At 38.8% G+C, this 12,578-nt stretch overlaps 1 pseudogene; it reads right to left on the reverse strand.

The window, feature by feature from the left end:
• Window positions 1–1,620: 1,620 nt before the first annotated feature.
• Window positions 1,621–4,449, reverse strand: LOC101319984 (thioredoxin-like protein 1 pseudogene; annotated as a pseudogene).
• Between the last annotated feature and the right edge of the window lie 8,129 nt (window positions 4,450–12,578).

The following is a 12,578-nucleotide window of genomic DNA, read 5'->3' on the forward strand; positions in this document are numbered from 1 at the left end:
CACTGTCTACTAATAATTGCTAACTTCCCAAAGAAGCCAGGAGAGATTAATTTTCTGTATGAGCTGATTTATGACTGGCCACCTCTGAGAAGATAGCCTGAGTCACTCTCCTTGACTCGTGCTCACTGCAGAATATTCAGGGATAAAAATCTTCTCTTTAAACACAGAAAATGTATGGGCAAACTTCAAGTTCCTCCATGTAAATTCGCAATTAATCTAGAGACTAGATAGGAAAAGCAAATAAAGACCATTTACAGGGCAGCAAAAAGGGATGCCCCAAATATGGGCTTTCTGACCCTGTTCCCAGGTTGTGACCATGAAGCCTTTGCTTGTCACGTTCCCTTGTTTCCCCAAATAGGGATGAGGCTGACTCTGCTCCAATTATAAGGCCTAAGTAGTTTAAAATTTAAGATGTTTTTGAGAATCCATACAACAGGAGGATAACTATAATATTACTACTACTACTATCATTTATTGAGCATAAGTCACTGTTTTAATGACTGAATCCTGAATTCTTAGAAGTCATTTAGTCCTCCTGATGCCCTTGGGTGATGAATTCAATTACTCCTCCACTTTTCAGGTGGGTGATCTGGGCAAAGAGAGGGAGCTGACTTGAACTCAATCACAGCTGTTAAAGGGGTGAAGCCAGGATTAGAGGCTCAGCAGGCTGACTTTAGGGCTCTTGACCTCATGATGTACTGAACAAAACAAAGCAAATCAAAAACAACCTGACACAGGGATGGACTAGTCTCAGGGAAAGTTTTTTGTTTTGTTTTGTGTTTTGTTTGTTTGTTTTACTGTCAGGTCTGTGGAGAAAGTCGGGGTGGCATATTTATGGAAGGAGGAAGTTTTGTGGGGGTCAAAAGAATTTAGGTGTCTTCAGCTTTGAAACCAGAGCAGGGGAGGTAAAGGGCTCATTAACAATTACAAGTGACCCTTGAACAACATGGATTTTAACTGTGTGGGTACACTTAAACTTGGATTTTTTTTTCACTGAATAATACTACAGTATTACAAGATCCAAAGTTGGGAATTCTCTGGCAATCCAGTGGTTAGGACTCTGCTGGGAATTAAGATCCTGCAAGCTGTGTGGCCAAAAAAAAAAAAAAAAAAAAGAGATCCGAGGTTGGTTGAATTCACAGATACAGAACTGCGAATACAGAAGAAATGTGCATATAGAGGGCTGACTATAAGTTATACTTGGATTTTCAACTGCACAGAGGGTCAGTGCCCCTAACCTTGCTTGTACAAGGGTCAACTTTATTACTTGCCCAATTATTTGTTATAATATTTTTTTAACCATCTGAACAAAGGCAATGATTTATTGGTGATGGCAATGAATGAAATATTGAAAGTCTTATACACACTACTATATATAAAGTAAATAATGAATAAGGATCTACTGTATAGCACAGGGAACTCTACTCAATACTTTGTAATGGCCTATATGGGAAAATAATCTAAAAGAGTGTATATATATATATATATATATATATATATATATATATGTATGTATAACTGATTCACTGTGCTGTATACCTGAAATTAACACAACATTGTAAATCAATTACATATTTTTTTAATTAAATTAAAAAAAAAAGAAGGTCTCTGGCAAGAATCAAGCAATTATCCAAGAGCTGTAGATCTGATTGCAATATGGTCTTCCAGTGTCTTTTGTACCTTAGTGGCTTTCTCCTTTTTTGCAAACTACTCATTTGAAATCATTCATGTTTGCTGCCTGGACTGGAGTTCCAATAAAAGTAAAATATGAAATTCTAGTTGTTTCTTCTTCACTTGATTGGACTAAATAAATATAGTTATGCTGTTAACATTCTGAAACTTAACATATGAAGTGGGACAATACCATCTTCTTTAATATCATCCTCTGATAGTTCCAGAGCTGGAATTGGTTCACTTCTTTCTGCCTCTTCAAAATCCATAGATAGGGGTAAATTGATAGAAATTTTTACGTATTTCGGACCCTGACCATTATCTGGACCTTGAAATTTCATTGAATAAAGCTTAACAGGCTGATTGAAGACGACAGTAATAAGCAGCTGTCCATCCTAATCAGATTCCAAGAAGGTCATGTCTTTTCATAAACAGTTGTCAAATCCATGCTCCTCACTTTCATTAAGACATTCACAGCCAGATTTGTTAATAAAAAAGCATAAAATCCATATAGCCTTTTGGAATATCTGTGTCCTCATTGCTTCCAGGGCTGTTTTCTAAGTGCTGCTCGGTTTTTTCTTCTAGTCCCACAGCATCTGCTCCTTGATACTGATCAACTGTCACTTTGTTTCAAAAAAACAAAAATGTAGGTATTGCTGACATATTGTTGGTGGCAGCTATTCCCTGACACTGATGTACACCTACTTCCAAGGAAACTGCTTGTGGATACTTATTACACATAGAGCTGAATGCTGGGGCAATCCTTAAACACGGTCCACACCCTCGCGTGGTGAATTTGACCATGGTGAGTCTGGAAATCCAGGTCACTCCTGACCCGTTTCACACCCACCACTCTCAGAGAGCCTGGCAGGGCGGCCACAACACCACTGGCTTCAAAACTGAAGGAGAAGGCCCTGGAGAGGAAGGGGGGAGGCTCAGGAAGATCTAGGCCTGGACAAAGGAGGTGGCGACCCTGGTGTCTTCTCCATGGTCCCCCAGTGCCGAATCAGGCCAGAGAGCGGAGCAGCAGAGGGGGTGGGATGGGAGGGGGAGAGGAAAGATGAGGGAAGAAAAGGCCTATAATTTTATATGATGTAATCATAGATGCATTTATACAATATATAATGTAAGATACAACTAACAACACATTATACGTATGAGATATATAATACACACTATATTGATTATAATGTGTTATACATTTAAAATTATATATAGTTTTTATATATATTTTATAACATTATTTATATATATACATATATAGTGTGTATATATATATGTATATATATAAATATATATATATTAATTTTTGGAATAGGTTTTGGGATAGTTTTATTAGGCTATTATTCACCTACCACAAAATTCAGTAAAGTCCACAAATCCAAAAAGGGAGTAAATAAAATGGGGCTGATAGAAAACTCTCCTTCTTGGGGTGTCTGCAGATGGCCCATCTGATCAGGAATTTGATTACATGCGTTGATCAACATATGTAACAGAGGACAGGCTATTGAAATGTTTTCTTTCCCAGCTTCTAGCCTACAGGCTAGGTGAGAACAATCATTTTTATTTTTCAAAAGATAAAATTTTAGTTATCAATATTTCTCAATGCCAACTATAATAATTGCATCCAATCTGTTTATTAAATCATTTCAAATTTAGGGCAATATCTCTTTTAATTTTGTGGTTTTAACATTTTTCTTAAAAGGAAAATAAGACAGGATTTAAAAATTCCTGGGCTTGTTTTCTTTGACCACGTCTGACCACATCTGAGTCTGGTTTCTAAGTTCCTAATTGTTTCAATCAGGTTCTCATTCTCCTTAAATTGTCGTTGAGCTGTTGAAGAGGGTTACAATTTCCTCCATATTTATTTGAAATTGAATGGTCAATAAAATATACACTAACTAACCCCTAAACTGACTGGACTTCTAAGAGATTTTTCAAAATGTATTTAAGGGAAAAGTAAAATAAATGATGCTTGAATGGTTAAAAGCTCTACAATTCTTTAAAAAGCCCATTTTAATTTAGGCTGAAACCCATGCAATGTGAAAAGTGCTACAAAGAACAGAGTGGGGGCAGTGAGGGTGCTTGTGTTCTTCATCCAAGGGAAGGTAGAAATAGTAAAAGCAGAGAGGTGAAGATTAGCGGAGACAAAGAAAGGGATGGTGGCTTCCGATCTGGCACCCTAGCATCTCCTTAGAATTAAATGGATGTGAGGCCCATGAGGGAAGCTTGGCCCCAGCCTCTGGGAAACCAGTCTCACAAAGTACCCTGCACCCAAGAGTAACAGACAATGAGGTGTCTGTCAGAGCCACCTTCCCTCCAAGGACTATGCACATCTGAACAAGGAGCATACAGGGTCCAAACACCATGTGGGGGAGCCCCCCAAATTCTATGCTGCACACAACTTCTTGGACCCTTCTGGGAACTGGGGGCGTGGGAGCAAAGACTCTTCATACTCACTGAGACTGAATCTTCCTCAACCCAAGTGAAAAGAGGACTGAGAGTCAGCTACAATTTAATTTTTTTAGATTGAAGAATAAAGTATTGTGCCATACTTTTAAACATGAGAATTTTTGGCAGCAGAAACAAGCTGACAACTTACGTTAAAAGTTTTCTCTTTGATCTCTGCATTTTCTCACCTCTGGGAAATGTGTCAGACCCAAGCTGACATGGGTAAGGCAGGTACTTTGTTGCTGGAATAAGAAGAGATGATGGAGGCAAATCCACAGTGATGGAAACTCTCCCACTTATATTTAACATGGGCCTTCTGGGTTCCATGCTTTAAGAATGGAGGCACTGTGAAAAGACAAATGGCCCAGAACCCAGGGGTTGTTCAAAAATCACTTTACCTTGTCAGAGACAGCACCAGGGTACAGCTAAGAGAATGAGCTGGGTTCCATCCGAGCTTCACCACTACTGCTGTGTGATCTGAGGAATGTTACTTATCTTCTCTGTGTTTCAATTCCATTATTTGTATATGGGCACAATCATGGAGTAGCCTATAATATTATTGAGATGATTAAATGAGCTAATATATCCATAGCATTTAGAACATTGTCTTGCCCAGGATTAGGGCTCAGTGAATGTTAGTATCATCATCATCAATTTTATCATCATTATTATTACATGGGATTATGTCAGGTGACCAGGGTACTAATTTGACTTTATTCCTTTCCTTTTGCAAAACAAAAAGGACTAAATCAAATGGACTAATATCAGCTATTTCTAAACACATTTTTAGCAGCAGAAATGACTTTTCCTAGACATAAACTTCTAAAGAAGCTAAGCATATATGTATTCATTGATATTCTTTTGATTCTAGTTGCTTAAGTCAACAAGCAAAATAAATTTATGGGCTCAAATTACAAAATAACCTAGGAAGGTCCAGCTTCAAGCATATCTGGATACAGAGGTACAAACAAAGATATCAAGATCAGTTTGTCTGTCTCCTCTCTCCTCTGCTTTCCCTCTTTCTACTCCATTCCCAGGATCCTTGCCTCCTCATCACAGGATGACCACTGGAAGCTCTCAGAATAACATCCTTTTGATGTCCAAACTAGTGAAGAAGAGTAAACATCTTTCCCCCAGAATTCCCTGTGAAGGTCCTGACATTCACTTTGATTGGCTGGCCTATACCTCATGTCCAAGCCTACAGCAATCATAATGGCCAGAGGAATGTGTTGCACTGATTGGTCACTGGAGTCATATGTCCCACCCCTGAGGCTGGAAAGAAGCCCTGACCCTGAGAACAGAGGAAAGGAAAAGGTTGTTCCCACTAGGCTTGCTCTGCACCCTACCTCCTTGACAGTCCCTTCTCGAAACCCCAAGTGCTCCTAGTTTGAAACTCCTTGTACGTGGGGATCTCTAGCATTCTGCATGTTTGCTAGGATGCAAATCCTATCGAAGCAGTTACTACGGTCAGGGGCCAGAGTAGTGCCCTTGGGGAGGTTCCATTGATTATCAAATCATAGCCTGCAGACAGCTACCAGCTCCAACGTCCCGTGTGGCATTGCTTTGTCTCTGTGTGCCCACATCAGTGCCGCCTACCACAGCCTTGTATCTAGTGGGGGCAGGAGAATCATCTGGGTTCAGTTCTACATCACATTATGAGTGATGCCTCCTCTTCTAGTTATTTACTGCAATGTAACCAACAACCTCAAAACATAGGGTCTTAAGACAATAATCATTTATTAGTGTCTCTCATGGTTCTGGGGTCAGCCAGGCTCCTCTGGGCACATCTGGCTCCCAGCTCTCGGTGGTTACAGTCAGAAAGCAACTAGAGCTAGAGTCATCTTGAAGTTTTCTATGTTCACATGCATGGCATTCCGTGACCTGGGAAGATGGAATAGCTGGGGCTGGAACAGCTGGGGCTCATTGGCCATCTCTCTTCTCTCTCAGTGGCCTCTCCACCTGGTACCTTCAGCACATGGCAGCCTCAGTGTTACTTCTGTTGCACTCCTTAGGTTGAGGCAATGACAAAGCCCACCCGATTTCAAGGGGTGTGAACACAGACTCTACCCCTTAGTGGGAGAGTGTCAAAGGATGCATAGCCCTCTTAAACCATCATATCTCCTGGGGATGGCAGGGGGTCAACATAACATCATGTTTTAGAGTTTATCCTTGGTCATGCTATTCTAATTCAGTCCTGCCCTTGGCAGAAATGAGGTGGGATTATCAGGACATACCAAGAAAAATGGCTTCTTAAACAACTGTGAGCCAGAAGAGAGGCTTAGACACCACACTAAATGCAGCGGTCTGGGCATATTGACCTATTTTGGATAGTTGGGATCCCTTCTAACCCTTGCAGAAATACTGCAATCTTCACCCTAGTGCAGTTTGAGCTTTTGCAATGGAATACAGATAGAACCAAGAAAAACATTCTCTTTTTCACTTACTGATTAAAAGCAGTGAGCCACTCTTGAGAGACAGTGAATACAATTTGATGTTATTATGCAGAGTTTGACCATTGGGGGGAAAATATAATGTTATCTTTAAGGTAGGCTCTGGTTTTAATTGCAAATTTTAGAATGGGGCTTCACATCCAGGATAAGAAGGAAAATACACAAACTGCTGACTGAATCGATGCTCAACACTCTGCTCTCTGTGTCCTCCTCGTCCTTGGGGTGATTACTAAGCATGTAAGCAAAATCAGAAGTCAGGGAGAAAGTAAGAAAGGAATGCATATACATGAGCCTCCAGAGGAAACCATTTCAGGCTGGATTATGGAATCCTGATTCTCAGTGAATTGCAAGAGTGTTTAAGAAAAGATTGCACAGGTGAAAGTGTGAAGCTATTGTCAAAACATGCAAATGTTTTGTCTTCCTTTTAATTTCTGACACCAAGTCAGTCCTAACCCCTTTTATTGGACCTTAAATGTCTCAAAAATAGGGGGCTTCCCTGGTGGCACAGTGGTTGAGAGTCCGCCTGCCGATGCAGGGGATACGGGTTCGTGCCCCGGTCCAGGAAGATCCCACATGCCGCGAAGTGGCTGGGCCCGTGAGCCATGGCCGCTGAGCTTGCGCGTTCGGAGCCTGTGCTCCGCAACGGGACAGGCCACAGCAGTGAGAGGCCCGCGTACCGCAAAAAAACAAAACAAAACAAATGTCTCAAAAATAAAGGAAGAACATAACTTCTCATTATAGAATTGACCTCTTACTGGGAGCTAAGTTCTCCTGAATAAAGAGGTCTAGATAAAATTATTAAACCAAAGCAAAGATGATCTCCAGCCTTCCGCTCCTTAATGTGCTAACATTCGGGTCTGCAAAATCCATTCTCTTCCTAGTGACTCTGGCAGTGCTAACTCTGGGATGCTATGGCCAACTCCTTTCTTCTCAAGGGCCAAGACTCTGTCCAGTTAACAGGCAAATGTTTATAAACCTGGCCATTCAATAGGTATTCAATTTGCATTTTCTGAGCACCAACCACATGCCAGGGGCTGTTCTACATACTTGTTTTACAGAAATGAATAAGCCAGTCATAATTTTGATGTATGAAACTTACAGTTTGGTACCATGTCTTTCTAGAAGAGCAGCCGTGGGAGGGGGGAATTCTATACATTAATCATAACTACTGTAGAGCCAAGAGGGAGATGAAAAGAGAGTTTTCTAAGCTTTGTAGTTGAATGATGCTCCTCTTCTTTCCCCAGTCCTATACATATTCTCTAGGAAAAGTATGGAGAACCCCAGATGTTGCTGATATAATAGAAGATGTTTTCTGTAAGGCTGAGCTATTAGTTAACTTTCTCCAAAATAGAAAATCACAAATATTGGTTCAAAGTGCATGCATATCATTCCCTATCAACACAAAATTTTGTTTTGGGGAACAGAGCTGGATTTATTAACTTGTGGCTAATGCTGAAGGAAAAAGACCATGATGCTGTTGCTGGTGAAAAAAAATCAATGGGCAGGTGGAGTATGGAACCCATTCAATCAACAAATATTTATTAAGTTCCCAGAGGTCCTAGGGTTATCATGGCAAACAAGACAGAGTGACTCCTCTTGTGAATTTTGTGTTCTGGCTGGGGATACAAATAGTAATGAGTGCAAAAAAAAAAATCTATAAAGATAGTGAAGATGATCCAGGACCTCGGAAAAAGAATGGAGGCACAGATTGAGAAGATGAAAGAAATGTTTAATAAAGACATAGAAGAATGAAGAAAAAGGAAATAGAGATGAACAATACAATAACTGAAATGAAAAGTACACTAAAAGGAATCAATAGCGGAATAACTGAGGCAGAAGAACGGATAAGTGACCTGGAAGACAGAATGGTGGAATTCACTGCTGCAGAACAGAATAAAGAAAAAAGCATGAAAAGAAATGAAGACAGCCTAAGAGACCTCTGGGACAACATTAAACGCAACAACATTCACATTATAGGGGTCCCAGAAGGAGAAGAGAGAGAGAAAGGACCCAAGAAAATACTTGAAGAGATTATAGTCTAAAACTTTCCTAACATGGGAAAGGAAATAACCACCCAAGTCCAGGAAGTGCAGAGAGTCCATACAGGATAAACCAAAGGAGAAACATGCCAAGACACATAGTAATCAAATTGGCAAAAATTAAAGACAAAGAAAAATTATTGAAAGCAGCAAGGGGAAAACAACGAATAACATACAAGGGAACTCCCATAAGGTTAACAGCTGATTTCTCAGCAGAAACTCTACAAGCCAGAAGGGAGTGGCATGACATTCTTAAAGTGATGAAAGGGAAGAAACTACACCAAGATTACTCTACACAGCAAGGATATCATTCAGATTTGATGGAGGAATCAAAAGCTTTACAGACTAGCAAAAGCTATGAGAGTTCAGTACCACCAAACCAGCTCTACAACAAATGCTAAAGGAACTTCTCTAAGTGGGAAACACAAGAGAAGAAAAGGACCTACAAAAACAAACCCAAAACAATTAAGAAAATGTTCGTGGGAGCATACATATCAATAATTACCTTAAACGTAAATGGATTAAATGCTCCAACCAAAAGACACAGGCTTGCTGAATGGATACAAAAAGAAGACCCATATAAGTGCTGTCTACAAGAGCCCCACTTCAGACCTGGGGACACATACAGACTGAAAGTAAGGGGATGGAAAAAGATATTCCATGCAAATGGAAATCAAAAGAAAGCTGGAGTAGCGATATTCATATCAGATAAAATAGACTTTAAAATATAGAATGTTACAAGAGACAAGGAAGAACACTACATAATTATGAAGGGATCAATCCAAAAAGAAGATTTAACAATTATAAATGTATATGCACCCAACATAGGAGCACCCCAATACATAAGGTAACTGCTAACAGTTATAAAAGAGAAAATTGACAGTAACACAGTAATAGTGGGGAAATTTAACACCTCACCTACACCAATGGACACATACACCAAACAGAAAATTAATAAGGAAGCACAAGCTTTAAATGACACAATAGATCAGATAGATTTAATTGATATTTACAGGACATTCCATCCAAAAACAGCAGATTACACTTTCTTCTGAAGTGTGCACAGAACATTCTTCAGGATAGATCACATACTGGATCACAAATCAAGCCTCAGTAAATGTAAGAAAATTGAAATCATATCAAACATCTTTTCTGACCACAATGCTATGAGATTAGAAATGAATACAGGGGAAAAAAACTTAAAAACCACAAACACATGGAAGCTAAACAATACGTTACTAAATAACCAAGAGATCACTGAAGACATCAAAGAGGAAATAAAAAATTACCTAGAGACAAATGACAATGAAAACACGACGATCCAAAACCTATGGGATGCAGCAAAAGCAGTTCTAAGAGGGAAGTTTATAGCTATAAAAGCCTACCTCAAGAAACAAGAAAAATCTCAAATAAACAATCTAACCTTGCACCTAAGGGAACTAGAGAAAGAAGAACAAACAAAACCCAAAGTTAGCAGAAGGAAAGAAATCATAAAATCAGAGCAGAAATAAATGAAATACAAACAAAGAGAACAATAGCAAAGATCAATAAAACTAAAAGTGGTTTCTTTGAGAAGATCAACAAAATTGATAAACCATTAGTCAGACTCATCAAGAAAAAGAGGGAGAGGACTCAAATCAATAAAATTAGAAATGAAAAAGGAGAAGTTACGACAGACACCACAGAAATAGAAAGCATCCTAAGAGACTACTACAAGCAACTCTAGGCCAATAAAATGGACAACCTGGAAGAAATGGACAAATTCTTAGAAAAGTATAACCTTCCAAGACTGAACCAGGAAGAAATAGAAAATATGAACAGACCAATCACAAGTAATGAAATTGAAACTGTGATGAAAAATCTTCCAACAAACAAAAGTCCAGGACCAGATGGCTTCACAGGTGAATTCTATCAAACATTTAGAGAAGAGCTAACACCCATCCTTCTCAAACTCTTCCAAAAAATTGCAGAGGAAGGAACACTCCCAAACTCATTCTATGAAGCCACCATCACCCTGATAGCCAAACCACACAAAGATACTACAAAAAAAGAAAATTACAGACCAATATCACTGATGAATACAGATGCAAAAATCCTCAACAAAATACTAGCAAACAGAATCCAACAACACATTAAAAGGATCATACACCATGATCATGATCAAGTGGGATTTATCCCAGGGATGCAAGAAATCTTCAGTATATGCAAATCAATCAATGTGATGCACCATATTAACAAATTGAAACATAAAAACCATATGGTCATCTCAATAGGTGCAGAAAAAGCTTTTGACAAAATTCAACACCATTTATGCTAAAAACTATCCAGAAAGTGGGCATAGAGGGAACCTACCTCAAGATAATAAAGGCCATATACAACAAACCCACAGCAAACATCATTCTCAATGGTGAAAAACTGAAAACATTTTCTCTAAGATCAGGAACAAGACAAGGATATCCACTCTCACCACTATTATTCAGCATAGTTATGGAAGTCCTAGCCATGACAATCAGAGAAGCAAAAGAAATAAAAGGAATACAAATTGGAAAAGAAGAAGTAAAATTGTCACTGTTTGCAGATGACATGATACTATACATAGAGAATCCTGAAGATGCCACCAGAAAACTACTAGAGCAAATCAATGAATTTGGTAAAGTTGCAGGATACAAAATTAACGCACAGAAATCTCTTGCATTCCTATATACTAATGATGAAAAATCTGAAAGAGAAATTAAGGAAACACTCCCATTTACCACTGTAACAAAAAGAATAAAATACCTCGGAATAAACTTACCTAGGGAGACAGAAGACCTGTATGCAGAAAACTATAAGATACTGATGAAAGAAATTAAAAATAACACCAACAGATGGAGAGATATACCATGTTTTTGGATTGGAAGAATCAATGTTGTGAAAATGGCTATACTACCCAAAGCAATCTACAGATTCAATGCGATCCCTATCAAATTACCAATGGCATCTTAAATCTTGTATGGAGACAAAAAAGACCCCCAATAACTAAAGCAGTCTTGAGGGAAAAAAGTGCAGCTGGAGGAAACAGACTCCCTGACTTCAGACTATACCACAAAGCTACAGTATTCAAGATGATATGGTACTGGCACAAAAACAGAAATATAGGTCAATGGAACAAATAGAAAGCCCAGAGATAAAACCACATACCTATGGTCAACTAATCTATGACAAAGGAGGCAAGGATATACAATGGAGAAAAGACAGCCTCTTCAATAAGCAGTGTTGGGAAAACTGGACAGCTACATGTAAAAGAATGAAATTAGAACACTCTCTAACACCATACACAAAAATAAACTCAAAATGGATTAGAGACCTAAATGTAAGACAGGACACTATAAAACTCTTAGAGGAAAACATAGGAAGAGCACTCTTTGACATAAATCACAAGATCTTTTTTGACCCACCTCCTAGAGTAATGGAAATAAAAACAAAAATAAACAAATGGGACCTAATGAAACTTAAAGGCTTTTGTACAGCAAAGGAAACCATAAACAAGATGAAAAGACAACCCTCAGAATGGGAGAAAATATTTGCAAATGAATCAACGGACAACGGATTAATGTCAAAAATATATAAACAGCTCATGCAGCACAATATTACAAAAACAAACAACCCAATCCAAAAATGGGCAGAAGACCTAAATAGACATTTCTCCAAAGAAGACATACAAATGGTCAAGAAGCACATGAAAAGCTGCTCAACATCTCTAATTATTAGAGAAATGCAAATCAAAACTACAATGAGGTGTCACCTCACACCAGTTAGAATGGGCATCATCAGAAAATCTACAAACAACAAATGCTGGAGTGGGTGTGAAGAAAAGGAACTCTCTTGCACTGTTGGTGGGAATGTAAATTGATACAGCCACTATGGAGGTTCCTTAAAAAACTAAAAATAGAATTACCATATGATCCAGCAATCCCACTACTGGGCA

Source organism: Tursiops truncatus, chromosome 15 (assembly GCF_011762595.2).
Source record: "Tursiops truncatus isolate mTurTru1 chromosome 15, mTurTru1.mat.Y, whole genome shotgun sequence".
NCBI classification, from domain to species: domain Eukaryota; kingdom Metazoa; phylum Chordata; class Mammalia; order Artiodactyla; family Delphinidae; genus Tursiops; species Tursiops truncatus.